General features: G+C 39.2%; 1 pseudogene; it reads left to right on the top strand.

Annotated features, from left to right (window-relative positions):
* The first annotated feature begins 2,670 nt into the window (after positions 1–2,670).
* Positions 2,671–10,798, top strand: LOC148756468 (large ribosomal subunit protein uL6 pseudogene; annotated as a pseudogene).
* Positions 10,799–11,011: the final 213 nt, after the last annotated feature.

Below are 11,011 nucleotides of genomic sequence, written 5' to 3' on the forward strand. Positions count from 1 at the left end.
AAGAAAGGGATGATGGAGTGAAGGGGATTTTCTGAGGTTATTGAGCAAGAATTAGAAAAAGTCAAGAAAAGGAAGAGTGAGATGAAATTGTACCACAGACTCTTGTCTGAGCCAGGTAATGAACAGAAGAAAACCTGAGGAAAGATTGTATGCAGTCTGGAAGGAGGCTAGTTCTTGTCATCAGACCTATTGCTGAGGAAGGTCTTGATTTTTTCAGTCATGGGGCTTTGTTCCTGCCATTAATCCCCTTCCTTCAGTTAAGAGATCCCAGCTGGAAAAACCTAACCCACACAAAGGTAGTACTTGTACTTTCTTAAAGTAACTCAGTTTCCTTCCTCAATTTACCAGCTCTCTTCTCTGCTCTGAGGCCAGGGCCCTTGAAGCCAGGGCTCTGAGATTAACATTCAAGCCCTATGTTTGAGACATGACCCTCACATTCAGTAAATAATTCTTCAATTTCCACAGAACTTTATTAAGAAGCCATGGGCCTCTATCAATCTGGGTACTGAATGTGTGGAACAATTAGAAAATAAAACAAGATTCCTGATTCCAGGCACACTCCTTTGTCTCTAATTCCTCTTCAGATCCCATTGAAATAAAAGTACAGAATACAAAAAGAAATAAGAGAGCAAAGATGAGTGGTGTGTGCCAGCCAAGTCTGTTCATTTAGACTGCCGATGACAGGCAATGTCCTTGGTCAGCAGGCAAAGGAAAGTAGGAGAGGTAGGACTGAAAACTTGGAATTGATTAAAGTCCTACAAGATAGGACAGCAGCACCAGTTGATGACCTCACTTACTTTTCTCACCCAGAAGGCATTTTACCTCAGGCACAATGTCAGACATTTTGTCTCCAAAGAAATTAAATCAATTATCTGAGGGAAGTTAAGCTTCTAGTTGGTGATCCAGAATAAATGTTCCTATTCTAGTGTTTGGGGTGACCCGCAATCTGACAGTTGATCATCAGCCCTCCTTATCAAATTTTGAAGCCTTCCAGTTGACATGTCCTATCTGGTCCACAAAGAATTTCTAAGCGGAATTTCCACTCAGAGAGAAACTTAGAAGGAAAATAGCACAACTTACACACAAGCAAAGGAAATCCAGGACACCTAGGTAGTTCTTTATTAAATATTACCAATGATCACCAGGCATATGAGGGGAACAAGCAGCATGCAATGAAAAACCCAAACAAACAAAAAACTGACACTGGAAGAAATAGAAATAATTCAGAGTACAAAGAGAACTACCTAATATACTTAAAGAGAGTTAAGCAGATAAAACATCGGTAAAATAAGAACTAGACACTATCTGAAAAAGGCACAATTAGAGAACAAGAAGTATTTGTCAAAGTCTAAAAATGTGGTTGTAAAAATAAAATGTTCAGTAGAAGGATTGAGACAGAGTTGAGGAAAGAAAAATCTCTGAAAATATAGAGCAAAAAGATGAAAAGATAGAAATCAGGGAGAAAAGAAAACAAACACAGAGGTCCAATCCAGAAGGACCATATGGTTATCAGGAAAATGAATTTGAATAAAATTCAAATGGAAAATATCTTAGAAAAAATAAAAGGAGGAAAATATACTAGAAAAAAATAAGAGATAATTTCCGGAACTGAAAGGCATGTCTTCATTCTGAAAGGGCTATTGTGTGCTCAAGATAATGAATAAAAAATCACCCATATCTAAATTCTTTCTCATGAAATTTCAGAACATTAAAGATAAAGGGAAGGGGCCGGCCCAGTGGCTCAGGGAGTTGGAGCTCCTTGCTCCTAACGCCGAAAGCTGCTGGTTCGATTCCCACAGGGGCCAGTGGGCTCTCAACCACAAGGTTGCCTGTTCGACTCTTGCAAGGGATGGTGGGCTGCACCCCCTGCAACTAACAAGGGCAACTGGACCTGGAGCTGAACGGCGCCCTCCACAACTAAGATTGAAAGGACAACAACTTGACTTGGAAAAAGTCCTGGAAGTACACACTGTTCCCCTTCCCCAATAAAATCTAAAAAAAAAAAAAGATAAAGAGAAGATGCTACAAGAGTTTCTAAAGAGAAAAAACAATTCATCTCCAAAAGAACAAGAATCAAAATGACTAAAAACTTGTCATCAATAACATTGAATCCTAGAAGATTGAATGGAAAAATGCCTGTACAGTTTTGAGAGAAAAGAATTTCTACCTGTAATTCTATATCTACTCACTTCCCAAAGTGAAAGGGCAGGATAAAGATGTGTTCTGACATCCAAAGTTGGCCTCCACACACCCTTTCCCAGAAAAGTGAGGATATATTCCAGAAAATATGGAAACAAACCAGAAAGAAGACAAAACAGTATAGGAAACAGTGGATCTAACTCAGACTATCACAGAACAGAGGTGCCAGGATGACAACTGTGGAGCAAGTTTAGGGATAAGAAGTTCTAATTGGAGGAGGAGGCAAAATGGGGCTTGAATTGCATGAATGTTATGAATGATAACTTGAAAAAAATAAAGATATGGTAAAAGTAAAGAGGACAAAAAGAAAGAAAAGCAATTTAAATCTTTAGGAAAATTCCAAAACTGAAAAAAAAAAACTTGATTGAAATGAAAAGCAAGATACAATATGATATGAGTGTATTTAATTGATACAGTATCAATTAATGGCTTTAATGCTTGAAACATTCTCTTGGACGGCAGATTGAGCGCATGGAGAAGAAAGCAGAATCCAGGCCATGGTTTGGCCAGCGCTTGACCAGTTCTCACATGGCCATCATAATGTAAGTACTGTTCACTGAGCTTCAACTTTTAGAGTCAACCTGTAGAAAAATCCTGAAGACTTGGTTATAGTAGTTGCAGGAAAGACTGTGAAAGCTCAAAATCTTTGTAAATGTGAGGCTAAGAAAATGTTGCATGTGGAAATGAGGAAAGAGGCGTTACAAGCTGGGCTCTCTCCCCAGAGACACCAACAAAAGTACACGGAACAATGGAGGTTTACTTATATCACCAAAATAATTAATATAAAAACGAAAATAATTGTATACGTAGACATTATTGGGAAGAGAAGAGGAAGAGGGAGTGTGAGTTAAATGCCTCATGTTTTGTATCGGAAAGTTAATATTCACCGAAGTTGATATATAAAAAGATAGAAATACGAGCATGTTAGTTAGGATTTTGAAAATAACTTCCCGAAGAAATAAAAACAGAAACCGTTAAACAGGGTTGCCTCTAGGTCTTGGGGGTGGGGTGAATGGAACAGGATGGGAAGGGGTGAGGCACTGTTGTTTTTCATGTAATCTCCTCTGTTCTACTTGATTTGTTATCAAGTGAATGCAGCATTTCAATTTGTAAAGAGAAAAAAATTGTAAAGCAGGAAGCCTTGCTGAAGAGAGGGAAAGTCATTGCCCACCTAGGTAAGACCTGTGATCACATCTGCTAATGGAAAAAAACAGGGATTGGATCCTTGCAGACAGGAGATCATCCTCAGAACCTTTAACTTTGGCTTGAAAAATTAATTCAATACACTTAACCTTTTTGTTCTTGGTTTGCAGCCAAAATTAAAATTAACTTGCATTTTTATGGATGCTGATCGGAAGTGACTTGGGAAATGTGTAGGAAAAATACTGAAAGGAAATCTGCCAGCATAGTTTTTATTCTCTGCCTTTTTATGCTTTTCTTCTTAAAATTTCTACCATTACAATGAGGGAAAATAGATTTTTCAGGTTTCTTTTAGAGACACAGTTTGATTGCTATCATTTAAATGCAAAGAAGTAACTTCATGTGGTCTGTAAGGGTTGGGACTGTATGCTTTGTTGGCCATCATAATTCCAGGGCCAGCAAAAGTTTGTTGAATGAATAAATGTAATCTAACCTCCCAAACCAGCAGTGACCGATGAATATTTAATTTTAATGGTGGAATCAACCTGGGAGTGCACTGGTACTGTTCTGGTTTGCCTGGGACTGAAGAGGTTCCCAGATGACAGACTTTCAATGCAAAAACCTGGACAGCCCCAAGCATACTGGGATAAGTTGGTACCAAACCTAGGGGAGGACTGGACATTCATTACAACCCCCACAACCCACCACCACACACACTTCTGGTCAAAATTTGTAAGCTCTATTTTAACATCAATAAATTAATAAAACAACTGAATTCCTCAAAGTCCATCCTGGGCCCCTTTGTCTCCACCACTACCCACCCTTTGTTTCTACCCCCACCCACTGTCCCAGGCTTTTACAACCATTCATTCACTGACCACTCTCCTGTCCTCTTCTCCCACTGCCCCACTGAGCATTCAGGTGCTCCACCAAAGCTCTCACTTCTCCTCAATCCAGCAGGAACTCTTCAGCCCTCATCTTACTTTTGTGCAGTATCGCTGCTGTTTCCCATTCTCATTTTGAAGCCCTCTTTTCTTGGCCTCATACCTCTCTAGCTTCTAGTTTCCTTCATTAGTTATTTTGGGAAGTTGATGTGCTATCTTTAAGTTGGTTCACTCATTATTTTACCAAACTTGATATCACAAATGCAGTTTAAATAGAAATTCCATAATTGATCATTGAATTCACTCCGACGTGTTTTACACTGGAAATGTTTTTAGTTTTTATTTTGAAAATTTATTTTGAACAATTTTAAACCTGCAGAAAAGTTGCAAGGAACACCCTTAGACCTTTCTCTTGAATTCACTAATGCTTAAACATTTTTCCACATTTGCTTTATCTTTCACTTCACATATATAATATATATAGATGGATATACATATTATTATTATTGAAACATGTGATTGTACATGGCAGAAAGCATGACACTTTTACCCTAGATGCTTCAGCACGAATCTCCTAAGAACGAGGATTTTCTCTTATTTAACTACAATATAACTATCAAATTTTGGATATTTACTATCTACATAGTACCATTAACTAATATATATATTCAAATCTCCCCAATAATATCCTTTATAGCAATTGTTTCTTCTAATTCAGGATCACATGTTGCATTATGTCTTTTTAGGCTTCTTTGACTGAGAACCATTTCTAGGCCTTTCTTTGTCATTCATGACATTGATATTTTTATAAATATTTTTTTTAATTTTTCATTTACAGTTGACATACAACATTATATTAGTTTCCGATGCACAACATAGTGATTAGACATTTATATAACTTACGAAGTGATCACTCCAATAGGTTAGTACCCATCTGACACCATACACAGTTATTACGATATTATTGACTATATTCTTTATGCTGTACTTTACATCCCCATGACTATTTTGTAACTAACAATTGGTACTTCTTAATCCCTTCCCCTTTCTCACCCCCCCCAACCACCCTTCCAGCTGGCAACCATCGAAATGTTCTCTGTATCTATGAGTTTGTTTCTGTTTTGCTTGTCTGTTTATTTTGTTCTTTAGATTCCACATATAAGTGAAATCACATGGCATTTGTCTTTCTCTGTCTGACTTACTCCACTCAGCATAATACCCTCTAGGTCCATCCATGTTGTTGCAGATGGCAAGATTTCATTCTTTTTCATGGCTGAGTAATATTCCGTTATATGTATGTACTACCTCTTCTTCATTCATTCATCCATTGATGGACACCCAGGTTGTCTCCATATCTTGGCCATTGTAAATAATGCTGCAATGAACATATGGATGCACATGTCCCTTTCAAGTAGTGTTTTGGGTTTCTTTGGATAAATACCCAGAAGTGGGATTACTGGATCCTTCTTTGTATCTTGTTATAGGCTTTATTTTAAAGTCTATTTTGTCTGGTATAAGGATTGCTACCCCAGGTTTTTGTTGTTGCTTCCATTTTCATGAAATATGTTTTTCCATCCCTTTACATTCAGTCCATATGTGTCTTTCAATCTGAAGTGAGTCTCTTGTAGGCAGCATATGTAAGGGTCTTGTTTTCTTATCCATTCAGCCACCCTAAGTCTTTTGATTGGAGCTTTTAATCCATTTACATTTAAAGTAATTGTTGATAGATATGCAGTTATTGCCACTTTATTCTTCATATTTTTTTCCCTCTTCTTAAAGAAGTCCCTTTAACATTTCTTGTAATACTGGTTTGGCAGTGATGAACTCCTTTAGCTTTTTCTTGCCTGGGAAGGTATATCTGTCTTTTGGTTCTAAATGGTAGGCTTGCTGTGTAGAGTAATCTTGGTTGTAAGTCCTTAGTTTCCCTCACTTTGAGTATTTTTTGCCAAGCCCTTCTGACCTGCAAAGTTTCTATTGAGAAATCAGCTATAGTCTTATGGAAGTTCCCTTGTAGGTAACTAACTGCTTTTCTCTTGCCGCTTTTAAGATTCTCTCTTTGTCTTTAACCTTTGGCATTGTAATTATGATGATGACATTGACATTTCTGAGTACAATACAGTTACAGAATGTATAAAGGGAAATTTCCTGCTATAGCTCCTCTACTCTCAATACTATATGACACTACTTCACTTCTGATACCAGATATGTGGGTTTTCCATATACCAAGCAATTCTGTGACACCAACTGAGTATCCTGTCCTAGGTTTAACTTAATTCTGACATCACCTACCTGTAGATCGTGTAAAATTCCGTAGGTTCAGGGCTCAGTGCTACAAGACTGTCTCTTCGCCCCCAGTTCAGAAACCAATCACAAATCTAGGTTACCTGTGTTTCTACCAACTGGCTATAAATCAGGTTCCCATAATTTTCTCTTCAGGTTCAATTGACTTGCTAGAGTGGCTCAAGAATACAGTTTATTTACTAGATTACCGGTTTATTACAAAAGGATACAATTCAGGAACAGCCAGATGGAAGAGATGCACAGGGCAAGGTATGTGGGAAGGGGCATGGACCTTCTATACTTTCTTTAGGTGTGCCAGCCTCCCAGCACCTCCGTGGATTCACCAACCCAGAAGCTCTTTGAACCTCATCTTTTTGGGTTTTTGTGGCGGCTTCATTAAGTAGGCATGATTGATTAAATCACCATCCATTGATGATTGAACTGAAACTCTAGTGCCTCTCCCATCTTTGGAGGTGGGGGGGTGGGGTAAGTCTGAAAGTTCAAATCCTCTAATCGCAAGGTTGGTTTCCCTGGCAACCAGCTCTCTTCCCTAGGGGCTTTCTGTAAGTCACCTCATTAACATAAACTCAGGTGAGCTTGCAAAGGGCTTGTTATGACACTTGTTATGACATAAGACACTCCTTTCACTTTTATGGCTCTGGAACTATTTCGGGAACTGAGAACAAAAGACCAAATACTCTAACAGAATATGCTCCCGTTGCTCTTATTACTTGGGAAATTCCAAGGGTTTTAGGAGCGCTGTGCCAGAAATGGGGACGAAGACGAACTATATATAGTTATCATAAATCACAATATCACAGAATGTCTCCTCGTTTATTCCTCATGATTAAATTCACGTTTTGGGGAGGAAACACTGTTGTGTCCTTGGTTCCTCCCATCAGGAGGCACAGGACAGCAACTCATTCCATTACTGGTGCTGTTACCTCTGATCCCTGGGTTAAGGTCAAGTGTCCCGGACTCCTCTACTTCTAAAGTTACCTTGTTTTACCTTTGTAATGAATACAGAATCTGTGGAAAGACATTTTGAGACTAAATATCCTGTTCTCCAACACACTCTCACCTAAAATTTTAGCATTCATTAATGATTCTTGCCTGAATCAATTCTTACTGTGTTGGTTTCAAAACGTGAATTTCCTTCTCCCACTACATTTATTAATTATATTCTACTATAATTTTCTTTCTTCCCCATTTATTTATTATTTGCTTTTATTTTTAATATAATTATACATTCACATATTCTAAATGTATTATAATACATTAAATCGTTATCCATTTTAATACTTAAAGTGTTCCAGAGTCTTTCAGTGGCAGACTTTTTCATCTGGTTCCTGTGTCTTCTTCAAGTTTTGAGCTCTTTTCTCCTTCCCTCCCTCCTTCCTTCCTGCCTGCCTATGTTCTTCCCTCCTTTCTCCTTCCGCTTCCCCTTCCCCTTCCCCTTCCCCTTCCCCTTCCCCTTCCCCTTCTGCTTCTCCTTCACCTCTCTCTCTCTCTCTCTCTCTCTCTCTCTCTCTCTCTCTCTCCCTCTCTCTCTCTCTCTGTCTCTCGCTCAATAAGACGTTCCAGGCACACCTTGTACTTCCTCAGCACCAGCCCTGGGGTCTGCAGCCATTTCTCCAAGGAACTGTTTCCTGTCATGGAAAAGGGTATTTAGAAACCAAAAGGACAAGGTGAACTCAGTATTACTGGAAGTGTCACTGCTTCTAGGCCCTTTATCAGACAGAGATAAGACATATAAATATTATATAATAAATGTGTAATGACACCTCTAATTCTGGTCCAACACTACAAAGTTCTTCCTTGTCTCCTCCCACCACATTTGTATTCCCCTATGTTATTCTTGACCACAACACTGTGTGTTTCCATCATTGCACTTACCACATTCATATTTATTTCTGTCTCCCTCACTGGAGTGTAAAATTCCATGAGTATGGGGCTAAGTCTGTCTTATTGTATCTCCAGTGACTTGCTTGGTGCCGGGCACGTAGTAGGTACTTTATATATTTGTCGAATGTCCACTTTTCCTTGGTTGGTTCCAAGGAATTCCTTAAGGGATTCTACCTGGATTTTTCAGATTCTCTGTGCGTGCTCTTCCTGGTTAGGATCGCGTGTTCCAGCTGCTTGTGCTCACCTTGACCACATCGCTATCCCGTTGTGTTGTCATCTGTTTACTCATCTGACTCTCCTATTGCCACCTTCATCGGTCCAGGGACTGTGATTTATTTATCTTTGTTACTCAGAAGCTAGCTAATGCCTTATGAAGTAGGCACTTCATAAATATTTGTTGCATGAAAGAATGAGTGATTTTGCTCAAAGGCCACAGCCAGGAAGTGGAAGCACCAGAATTCAAACCTGGTCTCCCAAGTGGCCTCCTCTCGCCCCACATGTTCCATAATAACTCCCAGAGGGGGAGAAAGAGAGCCTGGCCTGGAAAACTGGGTAAGATTTGGTGAGCAGAGAGGGGTCAGCGTTCCAAGGTTAGATGGGCAGTCAATATCCTGAATTTCATTACATTTTTGCCTTTGTACTTTCTCTATTTCAGAGTTTCCTAGGTCACAGGGATTTTACTTTATCTTCCATCCATTTCATATCTGCCTCAAAGTAAGACTCAGCCTTGACAGGTACTGAATGTCAGGAGGGAGCCAGAGTCCCAGGTGGTATGTGCATAGGACGCCCCCCTACTTGGCCTGGCTCCCTGGCCTGAAGCTCAGACTTGTCTGCATTGGCAACATAGTGTCTGCTTGGCCTAATGGCTAATGTGATTGATCTAATTTTGCCCCAGCCCTTGGCACCTGCCTCAGCATTGGCACTGAGCTACAGCTTTACTCAGTTCTGGCCTGGCTGTGATAGGTCAGACCATCTGGACTCCCTCCAAGCAGGAGAGAATGTGGTGAAAGAAAATACAAGTCCTGATACCTCAATTGCAGCCACCTCAGGCACTTTTGGGAAATCAAATATAAATAAATGCACAAATCAGTAAAAAAAAAACAACATTGTGTCTGCCAACAGTCACTAACTCCTTGGCCAGAGGTGGGCTGCGAAATGGGAAACCTGGATTCTGGTCTTTACTGGCTTTGGGCCTTTGGTAATACCTTTGGGCCTTAGGTGGGCCACTCAGCTCTCTGGTTCTCAAATGGGAAAACGGGCTGAAAACCAGGCCTGAGTGGGGGGATTCTGCTGGAGTGAAGAGTTGGGATCACATCATGGCACACTTGAAAGCAATGTATTTTGTCATTGTAGAATTGTTTGTGGCAGAAAAATAGCGGACAAAACCTAATGCATACATGCAGTCATCTGAGGAACAAATTAAGTAAAAAAAGCAAACACACACACACACACACACACACACACACACATCTTATATACACAAAGCCTATGTTTCTGGAATGAGGCACAAGAAACTGGTATCAGCAGCTTCCTTTGCAGAAAGGGATTTGGGTATCTGGGGGTCCACAGTGAGAAGGAATTTTCGCCATACACTCTTATATCCATATGCATGTCTCATCTATTCTAAATAAGTAAATAATTAACTGTTTTACAACAAGGAAGGGAATTATCAACAAAATTTTTAAATGCATTTTCAAAACTAACCTCAAACTAAATCTAATTCAAATCTATACAACTAAATATACACACACATATTTAACACACACACATATAGAGACAAAGTTTTATATATTAAATATATATGTAGAGAGAATTTTGTAGTTATATATGTATGAATATAAATATAAATATAATTTCCCTTTGCTGCATCTACTGCGAGAACGAATGTCCACAGCAATCAGACTGTGAACATTCCAGAAAACGTGGACGTCACTCTGAAGGGACCACAGTTACTGGGAAGGGCCCCAGAGGCACCCTGAGGAGGGACTTCAATCACATCAGTGTAGAACTCATTCTTCTTGAAAAGAAAAAGAAGAGGCTCTGGTTGGCAAACGGTGGGGAACTAGGAAGGAGCTGGCTATTGTCCACACTATCTGTAGTCACGCACAGAACACAATCAAGGGTGTTACACTGCGCTTCTGTTACAAGATGAGGTCTGTGTGTGCTCACTTCCCCATCAAAGTAGTTATTCAGGAGAATGGTTCTCTTGTTGAAATCTGAAATTTCTTGGGTGAAAAATATACCCACGAGTTTTGGATGAGGTCAGATGTTGATTGTTCAGTATCTTAAGCCCAGAAAGATGAGTTAATTTTGAAGGAAATGATATTGAACTTGTATCAAATTCAGCTGTTTTGATTCAACAAGCCACAACAGTTTAAAACAAGGATATCATAACATTTTTTTTTTTTTTTTTTTTTTTTTTTTTTTTTTTTTTTTTTTTTTTTTTTTTTTTTTTTTTTTTTTCTTTTTTTTTTAAGATTTTATTGGGGGAAGGGGAACAGGACTTTATTGGGGAACAATGGTCAAATTGTTGTCCTTTCAGTCTTAGTTGTGGAGGGTTCTGTTCAGCTTCAAGTTGTTGTTCTTTCAGTCTTAGTTGTGGA

The sequence above is a fragment of the Rhinolophus sinicus genome, chromosome 12, assembly GCF_057876585.1.
Source record: "Rhinolophus sinicus isolate RSI-liver-muscle chromosome 12, RSI-T2T, whole genome shotgun sequence".
NCBI classification, from domain to species: Eukaryota; Metazoa; Chordata; class Mammalia; order Chiroptera; family Rhinolophidae; genus Rhinolophus; species Rhinolophus sinicus.